This window comes from Lygodium microphyllum, chromosome 8 (assembly GCF_053477565.2).
Source record: "Lygodium microphyllum isolate KBCC chromosome 8, Lygodium_microphyllum_v1.1.10, whole genome shotgun sequence".
Taxonomy (NCBI): Eukaryota; Viridiplantae; Streptophyta; class Polypodiopsida; order Schizaeales; family Lygodiaceae; genus Lygodium; species Lygodium microphyllum.
This window is the reverse complement of record NC_141142.1, coordinates 125,083,560-125,099,811: the sequence shown is the minus strand read 5'-3', so window position 1 is coordinate 125,099,811 and position 16,252 is coordinate 125,083,560. Positions and strand designations below refer to the sequence as shown.

General features: G+C 42.1%; 1 pseudogene; it reads left to right on the top strand.

The window, feature by feature from the left end:
- The first annotated feature begins 2,030 nt into the window (after nucleotides 1–2,030).
- LOC148032825 (small ribosomal subunit protein uS3y pseudogene) lies at nucleotides 2,031–8,943 on the top strand (annotated as a pseudogene).
- The last annotated feature ends 7,309 nt before the right edge of the window (nucleotides 8,944–16,252 follow it).

The window sequence follows — 16,252 nt, the reverse complement described above, 5'->3', positions numbered from 1 at the left end:
TCTAAGGGCAATCCGAGTGCCACATGGCACGTCCGATCGGGCTGATCCGATTTTGGTAATCAGACTAGTCCGATTACCAAAATCGGACTAGACTAGACTCACTCTCAGTCGGACGGTCCGATTCTGGAAGTCTGACAGTCTTACTCAAGAACTCGGGTGGTCCGATTCTGGGGATCAGACCACTGTAGGTTGGTCTGACTGTGTCGGCAGCGGGCACGATTCCGGGGCGTTTGAATCCTTCCTAATGCTTGTTGCACTCAATCATCACAAAACATCCCATAACCGATTAGAGCGCCAATTGAACACGTTGGACTCACCTGAAGTAGCACGAATTGAATGCGCCTAGAATTGGGGTTGCATTTCCTCGTCCTGTGAACTAGAAACTCTCTCTCTCTCTCTCTCACAAACAAATCCCACTAAGAAAATGAGGTCTGTCCCGGCCTCCCAAGCCTCTTAAGGTTCTTTCCCAGCACTGCAACACCTTATAGCCAGTTCCCTATCCCTTTTTCACCTAGAAACTTGAATCTGGTCCCCTTTTTTCCTCTTTCCAGCAGCAGCCAGAACCTCTATTTTCTCTAGTTTTACCCTAATCTAACCTTAATCTAGTGCAGCCAATATGAAAAACAGAAATGCAGAATAGTAGTCCTAATCTAATGCTTCCAACAAACCCAAATACTTACCTGTTCCTCATATTAAAACCTCATAAGTCTCCTAGTTATCTCCAGCATTGGTTCAGGCTGCAAACCCTACTTCCATGCTCAATCTAATGTGCGCAGCGCTCAAAGCTCGATTCTGTCGGTCCCGGCAACGGAACCAAAATGTGGGAGCTCTTCAAGCTCTACCTCAAGACCTACGGACCACTTATTGCTCAAGTGTTTCGAACTAAGCAGCCATGGCTACCTCTCACATAGCCGACACGCAATGCCTACCTTACGGGTGTAGTGAGCTTACCTTGATGCTCGATCGAGTACCTTCCTCTCTCTTGCATACCTGCAGCTCCACGATCCTTGAGGCAAGCTCAAGCAACCTCAATCCCTCTCCCATGAGCTTCATCCTCCATAGCCATGTACGAGACAAGAGAAGAGAAGAGAGGAGGAGAAGATGAAGAGAGAAGATGGAGAGCTTCTTCTCCAAGATCCCTCACCCTCACACTATCACTCCCTCACACTCTCTCAATCCCTCTCTCAAGCACAAGCAAGAAGGCAAGAAACAAGAGGAGAAGAAGAAGAAGCTTTTTGCCACACACGAGAATGAGCTTCTCATTCACTTTTTAACTTTATATACATGCCCTAATTTCCATGGGCGGTCATCCCCCTTTTTTTAAATGGCCGGCCATTAGCCTAGGCCCCTTTTCTCTTTGTCCGTCTATCCTCCTAGCTTCCTAATTGCATGGGTGAGAGCTCGGCGCTCTTTTACAAGATTTCAGGGTGCGCCTTTTCCATTTTAAAATGCGCCTTTCCCCTTCGGCATTTGCCTTAGACTTTTAAGGTTGCCCTTGCGCTTTTGGTCCTCTTTCCTCTTCTTTCTTTTGTCGGGTTACCTTTTTTTCGCCTTTGCCCTGCGTCTTTTCTGCTTTCTTTTGCTTTCTTCGTGTTGGTGTTAACACAAGCATAAACTTATCAGAAAGTGTCCATGCTAGTTGGTTAGCAGGTGAGGGTGGAAAACGAAAGATATCACTTTATGATGCATGTGTTAGTGATGTTTTGAATGCATATATTCAATGTGCAAAGAGGTTGGGCTATACCACAGGGAGCTTTATTGGATCTGGGCCTTCTATGGAGTCTTTGTTGGCTAGTGCCAGCAAATGGGAATCCCCAAATCCCACCTCTGTTGCACGTGCGTTGAAAGGTGTTGTAGCTGGAAGTCCTTTGTACGAGGAGCCTATAATGCAAGGTGATAGGGAGACTGTGCAAAGAAAAAGGAAGGGAGGTGGAGCAACTATAAGTTCTCATAGACCAGGGTACGTGATGGAGTCAAGGCAAAGAAAAATCAAGGGCAGGCCGCGGAGTATATAGTTTGACGATGGAAAGATGGAAGATATATGTATCCAAGAGGATGAGGAGATACCAATCAAGCCCTTTGCAAGTGGAGTAAGTGCACCAAATGCAGGAACATCAACCGATGTAGAAGAGGTAGAAGTGGAAGAGGAGAAGTGGGCTTTACGAAGGACACCACCTAACTATGTGAGAAAGTGTTTTGGTATGGAGGGTAGAAAGAATTGCAGCAGCAAATTACAGAGTCGGCAAGTGGGGTTAGTCGCGCCATGCTTTTCATCTGAGAGAGCGTATAAGAACAAGGCCATTGCACAATGGATATGGTTTTGTAATCATGATGTCAAGCATACAAACGTTGTGCAGAAACAAGTGATAGCATCACAAATTGTTCCATCTTTGTGGCTAGTTGATATAGGAACAAATATATCGAAGGAAGAGTGTAGCAGCCTAAGACAGGTTGGTTTCAAGTTTGCCTGCTTTACAGCACCACCAAGGAACCAGAAGAGCAAACCTCCTATTTCTACTGAATGTGGTTCAAGCAGGAGAAGACGCAAATGAAGACATGGAATTTCCAAAGATGCACAAAAGAGAATAGAGGCAGCTGGTTGCATGGTTGTGACATTCTTGGAGGAGGTAGTGCAACTTAAGAGATAACATTCAGTATTTCAAGTCTTGACAAAGAGTTGTTATGATGTGCACATCAAAGAAGAGCCTAGGTGCACTTGTCCTAATTTTCAAAACAGAGAATCTACCCAAAAGGCATTTCTTGCTTGCAAACATATGTATTATGTGTACATGCACATACTTGGCCTTCAACCCAAGGAGCACATGGTCATAGATCAGCCTGCACTAACTCCCACTTACCTTGCCTTTGTGTTAGGACAAACACGTAAGATATGCCCTGTTATGTAGGAAGCCCAAAGTAAGCATGGCTCATTCATTGTTGTGGCCAACTCATCATCATGCACTTCATTAGGGTGTGACATGTCCTTTTTTTTATATGAAGATCGATCAAGGCGTAGAAATCTTGGAACCTTTCTAGATATTGTACTCCTTTTGCGATAAATCCTATCATTATTCTAGGGAATTAATAGCCAATCCCTAATGAAGTCAAGTGTGATCGTGGCTACGAGTCAAGCGCCTCAAATGTCCTTAGCAAAGTTAAGAATATGATGAAGCACTATGCTGATATGATTAGCAAACAATATAGACAAATAGTCATTGACGTTAATTTCCTTAAGAAGAAACAAAACTTGATAGGGATTCTACGCCTTGAAGAGGGTGGCCCATCAAGATTCAGTTGTAAAACTGGTGTGGTGGTCAACATTTCCGTAGGAATTGTCCAAACGTCAAATGAGACATATGTGGGAAGTCCAGCCATTTAGTTAGTACCTAATGGAGTATGATTAGCTCTCTCCAGCAAGGAAGTAAACAACCAGATCTAGTTAACAATCAAGTGCAAAGGAATAACCTCCAGCAAGATGAAGGACCAAAGCAAATATTACAAAGGGGGAAAGTTGTGGTAGTGGAGCTGCCTAGTGGTAGAGGTGTCAGCCTTATCAAAACTATGTGTGTCAACAACATTGAAGCTTCAAATTTAAGAGCCATTACAAGAAGGAAAAATGCTAAAGAAGGCAATAGGGATAATGCAAAACCTATTGAGTTAAACCTTATACAAGATGATAAATGAAGGTAAGTCCTTAACCCTAATGTAGGATTCGGTCTTCTAAAAGCAATTGGTGGCAAATCAAAACCTCAAAATGAGTTACCAAAGACAAAGGTAAAAGCCAAAAAGGAGGAGCCAAAGCCAATTCAAAGGCCAAAGGAGAGAATTGTATAGTGGGAGAAGAAAACTATTGCTAACTATCATGAGTTTGATTTAGCAAGTTCTCTTTGTGACATAAAGCCTGATGTGAACTTGCTGCAATTGATCAAGCTATCTCCAGAAGTGCACAAGGAATTTAAGAAGATTCTATGCACATTGAGCCCTTGTGGCAATAGCTCGGGTGGGAGAGGATTGGTTTGAGCATGCTGAAAAGCATTGTCCAAGGGTGGCAGCATATGTTGATGGAATATTAGTGGATCATGCTATTGTAGACATGCAATCCTCCATCAACATCATGATTTCGGAATTGATAGAAAGGCCAAGCTATCAAGTATTTTTTGGGAAGGCCATGGATATTGTGATCTGACTATCAAGAGGATATACTTGTTGGTTGTTTGATTTTTGGAGGGGTGCTAGTCATGTGGTAGTAGATACATATTCTGAGTCTCCTCAAAGTGAGAGAGCTCCTTTATCCTCATCAAAATTATATGCATTAGAGGAATCACCTAGCAGTGAGACCTCGTCAAGTGATGAATCAAAAGATGAGTCCACTATAGAGGATATATACTAAGTGAATCTCAATGAGACAATTGAAGCTCAAGATAGAATAAGAGATGCGGATGTAATTGAGCTAGATCTCACTACGTTGAATGATCCACAACCTATTAAATTAGGGGCTATGCTCAGTCTAGAAGAGAGGAGGGACTATGTGTCCCTAATCCAATAATTTTGAGACATCTTTGCCTGGAGTTATGATGAGCTGAGAGGCATTCCTCCCAACCTGGCTGTCCATTTCAAACTAAGAGATGACTATTTGAAGAGTTACATAAATTATGAAAAGTTAGTTTAATCTTCCCTATTCAACACACTGAATGGCATTCACCTGTTGTTATCAGGAACGAGAAAAATAATCAAATCCATCTTTGTGTAGACTTAAGAGAGCTTAATAAGCAGACAGTTAAGGACTACTATCCATTGCCCTTTATTGATTAGATTTTGGACTAGTTATTGGGTAGGAAAATATATTCATTTATGGATTTCTTTGTGGGATACAATCAGATGGCAATTGTAGAAGAAGATAAGCTAAAAACAACTTTCATTACTATCTTCGCTATACCTTTTCGTACCATGTGATGGAATTTGGTTTATGCAATGCACCTAGTTCATGGAAACAAACAATAGACAAGACTTTTGGTGACATCTCCCCAAAGTAGTTGATAGTATTCATCGATGACCTGGGGGGGGGGGGGGAAGGGGGGGGGCAACCACCATTAGAGAAATGCAGTTGATTATTCTAAGAAAGTGTTTTGAGTGCTGCAAACAATTTTGCATAGTTCTTAACCCATGGAAGTGCATCTTTGGGGTGCCTTATGGCTATTGCTAGGCAATGTGGTCAGTTCAGTAGGGATCACGACAACTCACCCTAAAAAAATCAAGGTCATTGTTTAGCCCAAATTTGGGAGAAAAAATGGCATCATTCGATCACCTTTGCTAGTCAAAAGTTGGCCATATCAGAAATCAACTACACCTATATGGAGAAGTTGTGCCTTGCAATGGTGTTTGCGACAAAAAAATTCAAGCACTACATCCTCTATGGAAAGATAGTATTTTAGATGAAGGCTGACGGGCTTAGATTGTTGATGAAGAAGTTATAGCCACCCACCGACCATTTAGCAAAGTGGTTAATGACTTTGTAGGAGTTCAATTATGGGATTAGAAGTAAGACACCAAAGTTGCAGGGAATTGTTGAATGTCTTCTGGATTTTGGGGAGCCAAAGGAAACTTCTTTGGCTGAAGGAAGCGATATGGCGATATTGTTTAAAATCGATACAGTCTCCATTCCATCCTGGTATGCTACCATAATGCACTATTTATTTATAGAAGAGGCTAGAACCACTTTATCAAAGTCTAAAAATAGGAAAATTAGATAGTAAGCTTTGAAATTTTCAGTGATCGCAAGAATATTATATCGGCAGGGGGTTGATGATGTTTATTGCTGATGTGTTGTGCCTGACGAGGTTCCATTTACCTTGGAAGAGTGCCATGACTCCCCTTGTCGAGGGCACTTTGTTGGCCAGTTGACTACACAAAAATCTTTAAGAGCTAGGTATTAGTGGCCATCCATTTTCCAAGATTCATTTGAGTAAGTTAAGAGATGTGATATATGTCAAAGACATGACACTAGGGGGAATAGAAAGTGGTCATTGACTCCTATTATGGCTATACTACCATTTGAGAAGTGGGGCATTGATTTTGTGGGTCCTATTACCCCATCTTCTTCTACACATAAGAGATATATCATATTGGCAACTGACTATTTTACAAAGTGCTTAGAAGCACGAGCAATGAAGAAGGACAATGCAAAGGAGACTACTAGCTTCCTACTTGAGCAGATTATCTACCAATTTGGTCTGCGAAAGGAATAGGTATCAGACCGAGGAACACATTTTCTAAATAGGGTGATTAAGAGCCTGATTGAAGCATGGCAGATTAAGCACAATAAGACAAATCCTTATAACCCACAGGCAAATGGGCAGGTTGAAAGCACTAATAAACAACTTGTGGGTATTTTTTCAAAGATAATATCAGAGAAAAAACAAGACTGAGATAAGAAGCTATATGTGGCTATGTGGGCATATAATACAACCTTTAAGAGCACAACTTGTCTATATTGCATTGTTGCAAGTAAGTCAGAAGGCATGGGAGGCCTTTTCTCTATCACTTCAATCAATCTCTTTATAGCTATGTATAAAAAAGGCAATAAAATTTAGAGTTATTACAAAAGAAAGATCAAAATATTTAGAGTACCTACCATAAAAATATCAAAATATCAAGGAGACCCTAGACTATATAACTTACAACTTGGCATTTCCATGGCTTCCTTTTATAGAATTGATGAGGAAACATTGCCTCCCCACATATCTATTCCAATTAGGCTCCAATGAGAACTAAAAACAAAAATATTTTGTAAAAGAGTGGGGATAGACAGGTAGGACACGTGTTAGCATGGGAATACCCAGTTACACTGATGAGGTATATAAGGTGTTGAGTGACCCAATTAGGGATCAGTTTTATCAATAATCAAGTCTTTTTTCTCCTTCCTTCCAGCTTCCATGGCTTCCCTCCTCTTTCTCTCTCTTTTCCTATCTTTCTCTCTCTTTTGCTAGTATTTCTTTCTCTTCTTCTCTCATCTTCTTCCCCTTTCTCTCTCCTCTTTTGCAGTCTCTTCCTTCTCTCCTTCTCTCTCCTAGGTCTCCTTCATTATAGTTGGTATCAGAGCTTAGTTTTTAGATCCTTCCTTTCTCTCTCCTTCTTTTAGATTTAGTTCTCTCTTTAGTCTCAGGAAACCCTAATTTTCTCAGGTACACCAAGACAAGTACAACATTGAAGACAACAAGAGTCAGGGAGTACTATAGAGATGGCAGCTTTCCTGGGAGTTTGAAAAGAGGTCTTTTCTTTCTTCCTTGTAAGCTTCCTTTTGGAGCTTCCATGGAGTACCAAGCCAACATCATTTCATATCTCTTAGACCTTGCTCCTCCCTTGCAAACGGGTGCTGCCATGGCTTTCTCCACTTCATCTTGAGAATGTGGAGCACCTAACTACCACCCCATATCCTGCCAAAGCCCCAAGGCTACCTCCATAATTTGCTTCAAACTTTCACCCCACTAGCACCATCTCACCAGCATCTATGAATTGGTGATGGTGGCTCATCATCATTCTCTAAGGTTGCATTTTCAATTTCTTTGGTTGATTCATCCACGTCATCGCAAATGCTCGTGTGACCGTGCATATGCACTTCCTATGCTATTTGGTGTTTCCGCTTGGTCCGTGGGTTGCTACACAATGAGATGTGGAATGTGCTAAGCCTCTCTTTCTTGAAGTCTTGTATCCAGGTCACCTGACTAAGATGTGTTGTTCTTGACAATGGTGCTCTCTTCAACATTTTGCAAGTCTGATTTTGGCTTGAAGGATCAAATCCATGTGCTTGGAATAGGAGAGCCAAGTTTGGTATTGAATCATCCAACTAAGAGATTTCAAGTTTAAATGCAGCAAGACACTGAGTAGCAACCAATACTGCTTCGTGATCAACATCAGGAGCAAGTTCCACTGTGTTGAGAAAACACTGGAAAAGAATGCATGACTCATCTCGTGAGAGGGAAATCGCTCTGCAAGTGACACATGCCTTCCATTATCGACTGTGGCTTGCTGTATGCACTAGTTGATGGTGTGAAGGTCCCAAGAAGATTGATACTTGGGCATCGAGGTCCGTGTCACTTCCATGTGCATAGAGATCATCATCTGTGCCACCAAGACTCAGAATGTTCTTGGTGAGAAAGGACAAAGAATCAAAGAACTAACTTCTATAGTTCAGAAGAGGTTCAATTTCCCTGAAGGAACTGTGGAGCTTTATGGTGAGAAGGTCAACAATCGTGGGCTTTGTGCGATTGCCGAAGCTGAGTCATTGCGGTACAAGCTTTTAGGTGGTCTTGCCATTCAAAGGGCTTGCTATGGAGTTTTGAGATTCATTATGGAAGGTGGTGCTAAGGGCTGCGATGTCATTGTCAATGGCAAACTTAGAGTTCAGAGAGCTAAGTCCATGAAGTTTAAGGATGCGTACATGATTGCATGTGGTCACCCAGTTAATCTCTACATTGATTTTGTTGTTCTATAGTTCAAAAGAGGTTCAATTTCCCTGAAGGAACTATGGAGCTTTATGTTGAGAAGGTCAACAACCGTGGGCTTTGTGCGATTTCTCAAGATTAGTCATTGCGGTACAATATTTTGGGTGGTCTTGCCATTCGAAGGACCTGATATTGGAGTTTTGAGATTCATTATGGAAAGTGGTGCTAAGGGCTGCGATTTCATTGTTAGTGGAAAACTCAAAGCTTAGAGAGCTAAGTCCATGAAGTTTAAGGATGGGTATATGATTGCATTTGGTCACCCAGTTAGTCTCTACATTGATTCTATTGTTCACCATGTTTTACTTAGACATGAAGTGCTAGGTATCAAGGTTAAGATTATGTTGGATTGGGATCTGAAGAGCAAACAAGGCCTACTATTCCTTTGCATGAAAATGTAACTATTCACACTCCAAAAGAAGAAGAAGAAGTTTGTGAAGAATGAATCAAGGTAGAGGAGAGCACAGTAGAGGGAGTGAAATGTCTATAGAGAGAAGAAGATGAGGCAAGGATTTTCCCTTTGGCTCCTCTATCATCTAAGGAAGAAGCACAGGGAAGCCAAGTTGAAGAACTAGAGAAAGAAGCAGAGAGCTGCAAGAGTGAAGAGCCAAAGATCCAGTCAAAGTTACTTTTGAAAAGAGCCTTTCTATTTCTTCTTTTCATCTTTGTCTGCATTGTTGCATTTGGGCTTAGCTTGACAGTTAAACACTGCATCCTTCCATTCTCCTCAAGGAAATCATGGAACTAAGGATGTATGATAGAGAGCAGTGGCTGCCAGGTGCAGATAGGCCCATGGGCATCCCCAGGCCTATCTGGGTTGAGAGGTGTATTGATAGACCTCGATTGTTGCATATCGATATGGATAGAACATGCCTAGAAGGTTGGATGGTCCAGTTTTGTCACGCCCATAGGGCAATCATGTTTTACAGATAATGGAAGGCCCTGGTTTATTGCACCTTGACGGTGCTGGCATTCTATGCCCCCAAAGCCCTGGTATACTGCACCTTGAAGGGGATCTCACTTTAACAATGATTGATGGTGCTATTATGCTTCACCCTGAGGATGACAACAGTTTTGCGGAGAAGAGAAGGCCCTAATGTGCTTCACCTTGAAAATGTCAATGCTCTTAGGAGGATAGATGGTCACGGAATACTACAACCTACTAGTGACAAGACTCTTAGGAGAAGGGATGGACTTGGTATGCAATAGCCCGAAGATGATACTCTAAGGAGAATGGAAGGGATTGGAATTCTTGGTCTTGAACTTGATGATGTATTAAGAAGAGTACAAGGCCTCAGTGTTAACGTAGATCATGGCAATGATTTTAGGCAGATGGAAGGGCCTAGTATGCAAAAGCTAGATGGCAACAATTTTGGTCGGTCGATGCCTAGACATGACATCAATTTTGCAGAAATGGTGGTAGCAAGATGTAACGTTCTAAATTTTCTCACGTGAACTACCTCTTATAGGAAATAAGGATAATGATATCGCAAATTTCTACTAAGGATAATGGGGAAAAAAAAAATTCATTATCCCCCCCAAGCCGACAGTCGTGCTGGAGGGGGAGAGGGGAATAGAAGGTCCAGCAAGCTCCTTGCTGGATCTTGCTCACACTTGAGGCCATGGAAGTCGACACATAGGAGAGGGAGGATCCCCCTCCCCTCCCCTATTTAAACAGACGAGGGCTGCTGTGACGAGGAGAGGGACGGCAGAACACTGCATTGATGGACTGCGCCTGAGCCACCAAAATGCAACCATTAAGGAGGAGCTTGATGCTGTGAGAGGGAGGGGACGAGGCACTAATGTACGCCGAAGGACTGGACGACGTGAGCTCTGCTGTCAGTTGTGCCCAGCCATCAGAACGCCGCCTTCGGTGTCGGCTTTGATTCCCCCCTCCTGCCACGTACTTGAAAGAAGCTGTAGAAGCTTCTAAGTGGAAGCTTCTAAGGGGGCTATAAGCCCCTTTCCCTTGGCTTCAAAACTACCCTTCCCCCCCTATGTTTAAACTCATTAGGCCCCTTTTTCTTGGGCTTTATAAGCCCCCTTCCCCCCCAAAAAGAGTTCAGACCTTAAAGGTCTTATCACCCTCCCCCCCCAGTGTTTTATCCCTTAAGCATGTCCCTTAGGCTTTAAAACCCTTTTTCCCCCCTCGGTTTTAACCCCCTATAAGCCCCTTTACCTTGGCTTCAAAACCACCCTTCCCCCCCCGTGTTTAAACTCATAAGCCCCTTTTTCCTTTCCCTTAGCCCCTTTTCCGTGGCCACTTGAAACCCTTTCCTCCAGACTTGCCTAAGGGTCCTTAGACTCTTATAACCTTTAAGGTTACTTTTTCCTTGGAGTTTCCCCCTTAGGGTTTTCCCCCATAAAAGGTTACTCTTGTTGAGATATCAAGCTCCACTCATGATATGCCAGGGTGACTGTTGTGCATTTATGTCACCGACTTGTCAGTTGTTGCAGATGCGGTTGGTACACCGCCCATGAATAATAGCTAGATGACAACTATCCTTATCTACTCTAGTTCATGGCTCAGTTAGTATGCCACCTTAGTTAGTTGAGTTTGGTTTGAGACCCATATATAGGGTTCTTCTATTTCTTTTGTACTTGAGTTCTTTTTGGCTTACACAACTAAGAAGAGGAAAACTGTTTTCAGCTTGCACCTTTGTGTGTATTCCCCCATTGTGCAAGCAAGAAAGCTACAAGTGAGACTCATTCCTTCTCTCCCACAATCTTGACATGGTATCAGAGCCTTGTTTGTGGTAAGGAGCTCAAGAAAGCAAGCCAAGTTCACGGTGTTCTGGTAAGAGGACCAGTGTTTCTTTCATTTTTCTATTTGGGAGCAAGTCTCTGCAGGTAGCACAACCGAAAAGTGCAGGAGTGCATTGTCTCAGATTGAGACGCCCTTCGTGGTGTAGCAAGAGGGCAATATATGCTACGGGCAAGGGCTTTAGCCCTTGGTATCTCTATTTTTTTTATTTGAGGCCATTTCGAGGCCTGTTTTGGAGGCAGAATTTTTTTGCACGCACTCAAGAAAAGGCCCAGTTTTATGTTGTGTGACCACTGTTCTACAAGTCGGTGAAAAGTTACTGTAGAAATTGCATCGTATGCCTATGCGCAAAGACATTGGGAGTTACAGAATCATCCTTGTTTCCTGTTGATGCAAAATCGTCACTAGGAAGTGACTGTGTGGTCAAATACCACTTTCGTGAGTTTTGCAGATTTGCCCTTGTGAGGCTGAAGCTGTGTTCTTTGCAGTGACAGAATTTTTTGTAGTGTTCTGTAATGGCGTCTGATTCTCTTTCATAGATTGTCACTGAAAAGCTTGACAAGAACAACTTCCAAGCATGGAAGTTTAGAATGACGAATTTCCTTATGGGAAAAGGATATTGGGAGTTCGTTGCAGGAAATGAAGAAGAACCAGTTCTTCTTGATGTTCCCAATCAACAGCAAATGCAGGCATTTAAAGCATGGCATGAGAGAGCCAGGAAAGTTATGTACTGGCTGTTTATCAGCATTTCAGACTCTATGATTGTGCATATTCAAGATGAAAGTACGCCAAAGGAGGCATGGGATACTTTGTCAAAAATGTATAGCACAAATACGCAAGCCAGGAAAATGCAGCTCAAGAAAGAGTTGCACAATGTGCAAAGAGAAAATATGAGCATCAATGACTACCACATGAACGTGAAGAAGATTGCAGATGCACTTGCTTCCATTGGGTCACCAGTGGAAGATTATGATTTAGTTTCTGTGACCTTGAATGGTCTAGGAAAGGATTATGCACAATTCCGAACATCCATTTTCGTCCGTGGAAGATTTCCTAATTTTGAGGAGCTGATTGCTCTTCTAATTTCTGAGGAGTAGAGAAATGGTGGTGCATCTTCTTCAGGAGGAACTTCAAAAGAAGCTCTCTTCTACTCAAATGTTGGAAGAGGTAGAGGTAGAGGTAGAGGAGGCCGATTTGGAGGCCGTGGTAGAAATCAGAATATGCAGCAAACTCAAGAAAACCAGTCCTATGGAGGAGGACGTGGTAACTCTAGAGGTAGGGGGAGCCAAAGAGGTCATGGTGGATGGCAAAGAGGCCAAAGTGCAAATAGTAATGTTGAATGCTACTACTGTGGTAAAATGGGTCATATGGCTAAAGACTGCTATAAAAAGCAGAATGACATCATGAATGGAAAATTGCAACAAGGGAATTATGCATCTTCTAGTAGACAGGGTGATGACAGAAATGAGCATTTGTTTATGGTGCAACACATGAACAATTCTGTGGCAAGTGCAGAAGAAAGCAACGATGTGTGGTATGTTGACTCAAGTGCATCAAACCACATGACGGGTCATGCAGAATGGATGGAAGATGCAAGGAAAATGGAAAAACCAGGATTTGTGGAGACTGGTGATGATACATCACATCCTATTGTGCAGATTGGAAAAATTCCTTTGTCTATGCAGGATGGGAAAAAGAAATACCTGTCCGATGTATTTCATGTCCCGAATATCACCAAGAATATGGTTTCTGTTGGTCAAATGGTTGAGCAGGATCCTCATGGATGCTTTGTTGAGGATATGAAAAATAAAGGTCGCTTGATAGCAAAAGGAAAGAAGAAGGACAAAATGTTTACGTTGGATGCAGACATGCCTGAATTGAGTGCAGCAATATTTGCACATGGGACTGGTGTAGTTGCAGATATTGATATCTCGCATAAACGCATTGGTCATGTTAATGTACAATGACTTAAATCAATGCAAGCCAAAAATATTGTTGCAGGATTGCCTAAATTCAAGGTTGCAGAAATGCATAAGGTATATGAAGCCTGTCAATTTGGAAAACAGGCAAGGAAACCATTTCCTAGACATGTTCAAGAGAGTAAGAAGCCATTGGAACTAATCCACTCTGATGTGTGGACTACTAAAGCTGCATCTCTTGGAGGCTGTCATTATTTTGTCACTTTTATTGATGACTATAGCAGAAAAGTTTGGGTATATTTTATGAAAAAGAAAAGTGAAGTTTTTGGGCATTTCAAAACTCTTAAAGCTATGGTTGAAAAAGAAATAGGCCTACAAATAAAATGCCTAAGGTCAGATGGAGGGGGAGAGTACCTCTCAAATGAGTTTGCAAGGTTCCTGCAGGAGCATGGCATAAAGCAGCAATATTCATGCAGTCATACCCCACAACAAAATGGAATTGCAGAAAGGAAAAATAGGCATATTGGAGAGGTATCTCATGCCATGCTCAATGAAAAAGACTTGCCAGATTTTTACTGGGTTGAAGCAGTTGCTACAGCAGTCTACATAATGAGCAAGACTCCCACTGCAGCAATACATGGGATGACTCCAAAGGAGAGGTATAGTGGTAGGAAACCAGATATTTCTCATTTGAAGATTTTTGGTTGCATTGCCTATGTTCATGTGCCAGATGAGTTGAGATCCAAGTTGGATCCAAAAGCTGAGAAGTGCATCTTTATTGGTTACTCTCTGCAAAGTAGAAAGGGTATAAATGCTATAACCCTTCTACTCATAAGTTTACAGTGAGCAGGGATGTTATTTTTTATGAGATGAGTAGCTGGTATAAACTAGTAAATGTGATTGATGATGTAGATGCACAAAATGGTAATGCTGCATAGAATTCACAGCAAGAGTCACAAAATATTAGTGGACCTAGAGCGTCATCGAGCAGTGGTTCACATTCTTCGCCATGGACAGGCAGATTGAGATTAGGAGAATCTTCTCAAAGCAATGCAAATAGTGGTATTCAGGTCTCACGAAAAGGAAAAGAGAAGGAAGATCAGCCGATGTTTAATATGAATGCAGGTCACTCTTATGTGGATGGTGAATCCACTGGCTCAGAACAAAGCATTGATGATGAGTTGGGTATTCCTTCTATTATTACACCTAGAGTAAGGAAGACCAGGGATGTTTTGAGAGCACTTGGGAGTGAACCTACTTTGCACAGGTCTACCAGAGCTAGGTATCCTGTGGATAGGCTGAAATATTATGGATTTACAGCCATTCACTATGCCTGTATGGTCAAATTGATACAGGAAACAGAACCCACTTCTTTTGAGCAAGCCATGGAAAAAGAAAAATGGGAGAAAGTCATGGATGAAGAAATGGATGCCTTGGAAGAAAATGCTACATGGGAATTGGTACCTTTACCTAAAGGTAACAATGCAATTGGTTGTAAGTGGGTTTATAAGGTGAAGCACAATGCAGATGGTTCTGTGAACAGATACAAGGAAAGATTAGTAGTCAAGGGCTATGCACAAACATATGGCATTGATTATGAATAAACATTCAGTCCGGTTGCAAGGATGGCAACCGTAAGAGCAGTCATTGCTATGGCTGCATCAAAGGAATGGCCTTTACATCAAATGGATGTAAAGAATGCCTTCTTGCATGGTGATTTGCAAGAAGAGGTATATATGGAGCAGCCACCAGGTTATGTGTATGCTGTTCATCCTAAGTTTATTTGCAGGTTGAAGAAAGCATTGTATGGCTTAAAGCAAGCACCTAGAGCATGGTCTGACAAGATAGGACAGTATCTTGTCACTATTGGCTTTTAGATTTCCAAGGTAGATTTCTCACTTTATGTGAGAAAAACAGAGAAAGATATTATGCTACTTGTCATTTATGTTGATGATTTGATTATGACAGGTGATAGTGATGAAGATATCCTTCATGTGAAAATGCTATTGAAGCAGAAGTTTGAGATGAAGGATTTGGGAGAGCTACGTTATTTCTTGGGCATTGAGGTAATTAGATCACCAAGTGCGATACAGCTCTTGCAGAGACAGTATGGATTGGACATGCTGTCCAAATATGGGATGACATGCTGTAAGCCTATTTTAGTTCCTTTGGAGCAAAATGTGAAGCTGAGCGTAGATGCAGGTGAGCTTCTGGAAGACCCTACTATGTACAGATGCATAGTAGGAAGTTTGATTTATATGACTATTATCAGGCCAGATTTGAGCTATGTTGTTGGATTGGTAAGTCAATTTATGCAAGCTCCAAGGAAACCGCATTTGGATGCGGCTAGATGCATACTCAGGTATGTGAAGTCCACATTGCAGTATGGACTATTTTATGAGACTGGGGTTCAAATACAGTTGCATGGATACACTAATGTTGATTGGGCTGGTAGTATTTCTAATAGACGATCTACTAGTGGATATGTGTTCTCTTTTGGGAGTGCTGCAGTCACTTGGAGCAGCAAGAAACAGCCTATAGTTGCCTTGTCGAGTACAGAGGCTGAGTACAGGGGTGCAGCAATAGCTACATGTGAGGTAGCTTGGTTGCATAAGCTACTTTATGATATGCATCAGCCTACAGATGGGCCAATTGTCATTTATTGTGACAACATGAGCAGTATACACTTGGCAAATAACCCAATCTATCATGCTAGAACAAAGCACATTGAGGTGCATTATCACTATGTGCGGGAGAGGGTTTTACTAGGTCTTATTGATCTAGTTTATGCTAGCACAGAGGATCAGGTAGCTGACATATTTACGAAGGCATTGGGCACAGAGAAGCTGAGCAAGTTCAGAGACCTACTTGGTGTGCAGGAATTAGGATTGAGCTCGAAGGGGAGTGTTGAGATATCGAGCTCTACTCGTGATATGCCAGGGTGACCGTTGTGCATTTATGTCACCGACTTGTGAGTTGCAGATGTGATTGGTACACCTCCCATGAATAATAGCTAGATGACAACTATCCTTATCTACTCTAGTTCGTGGCTCAGTTAGTATGCCACCTTA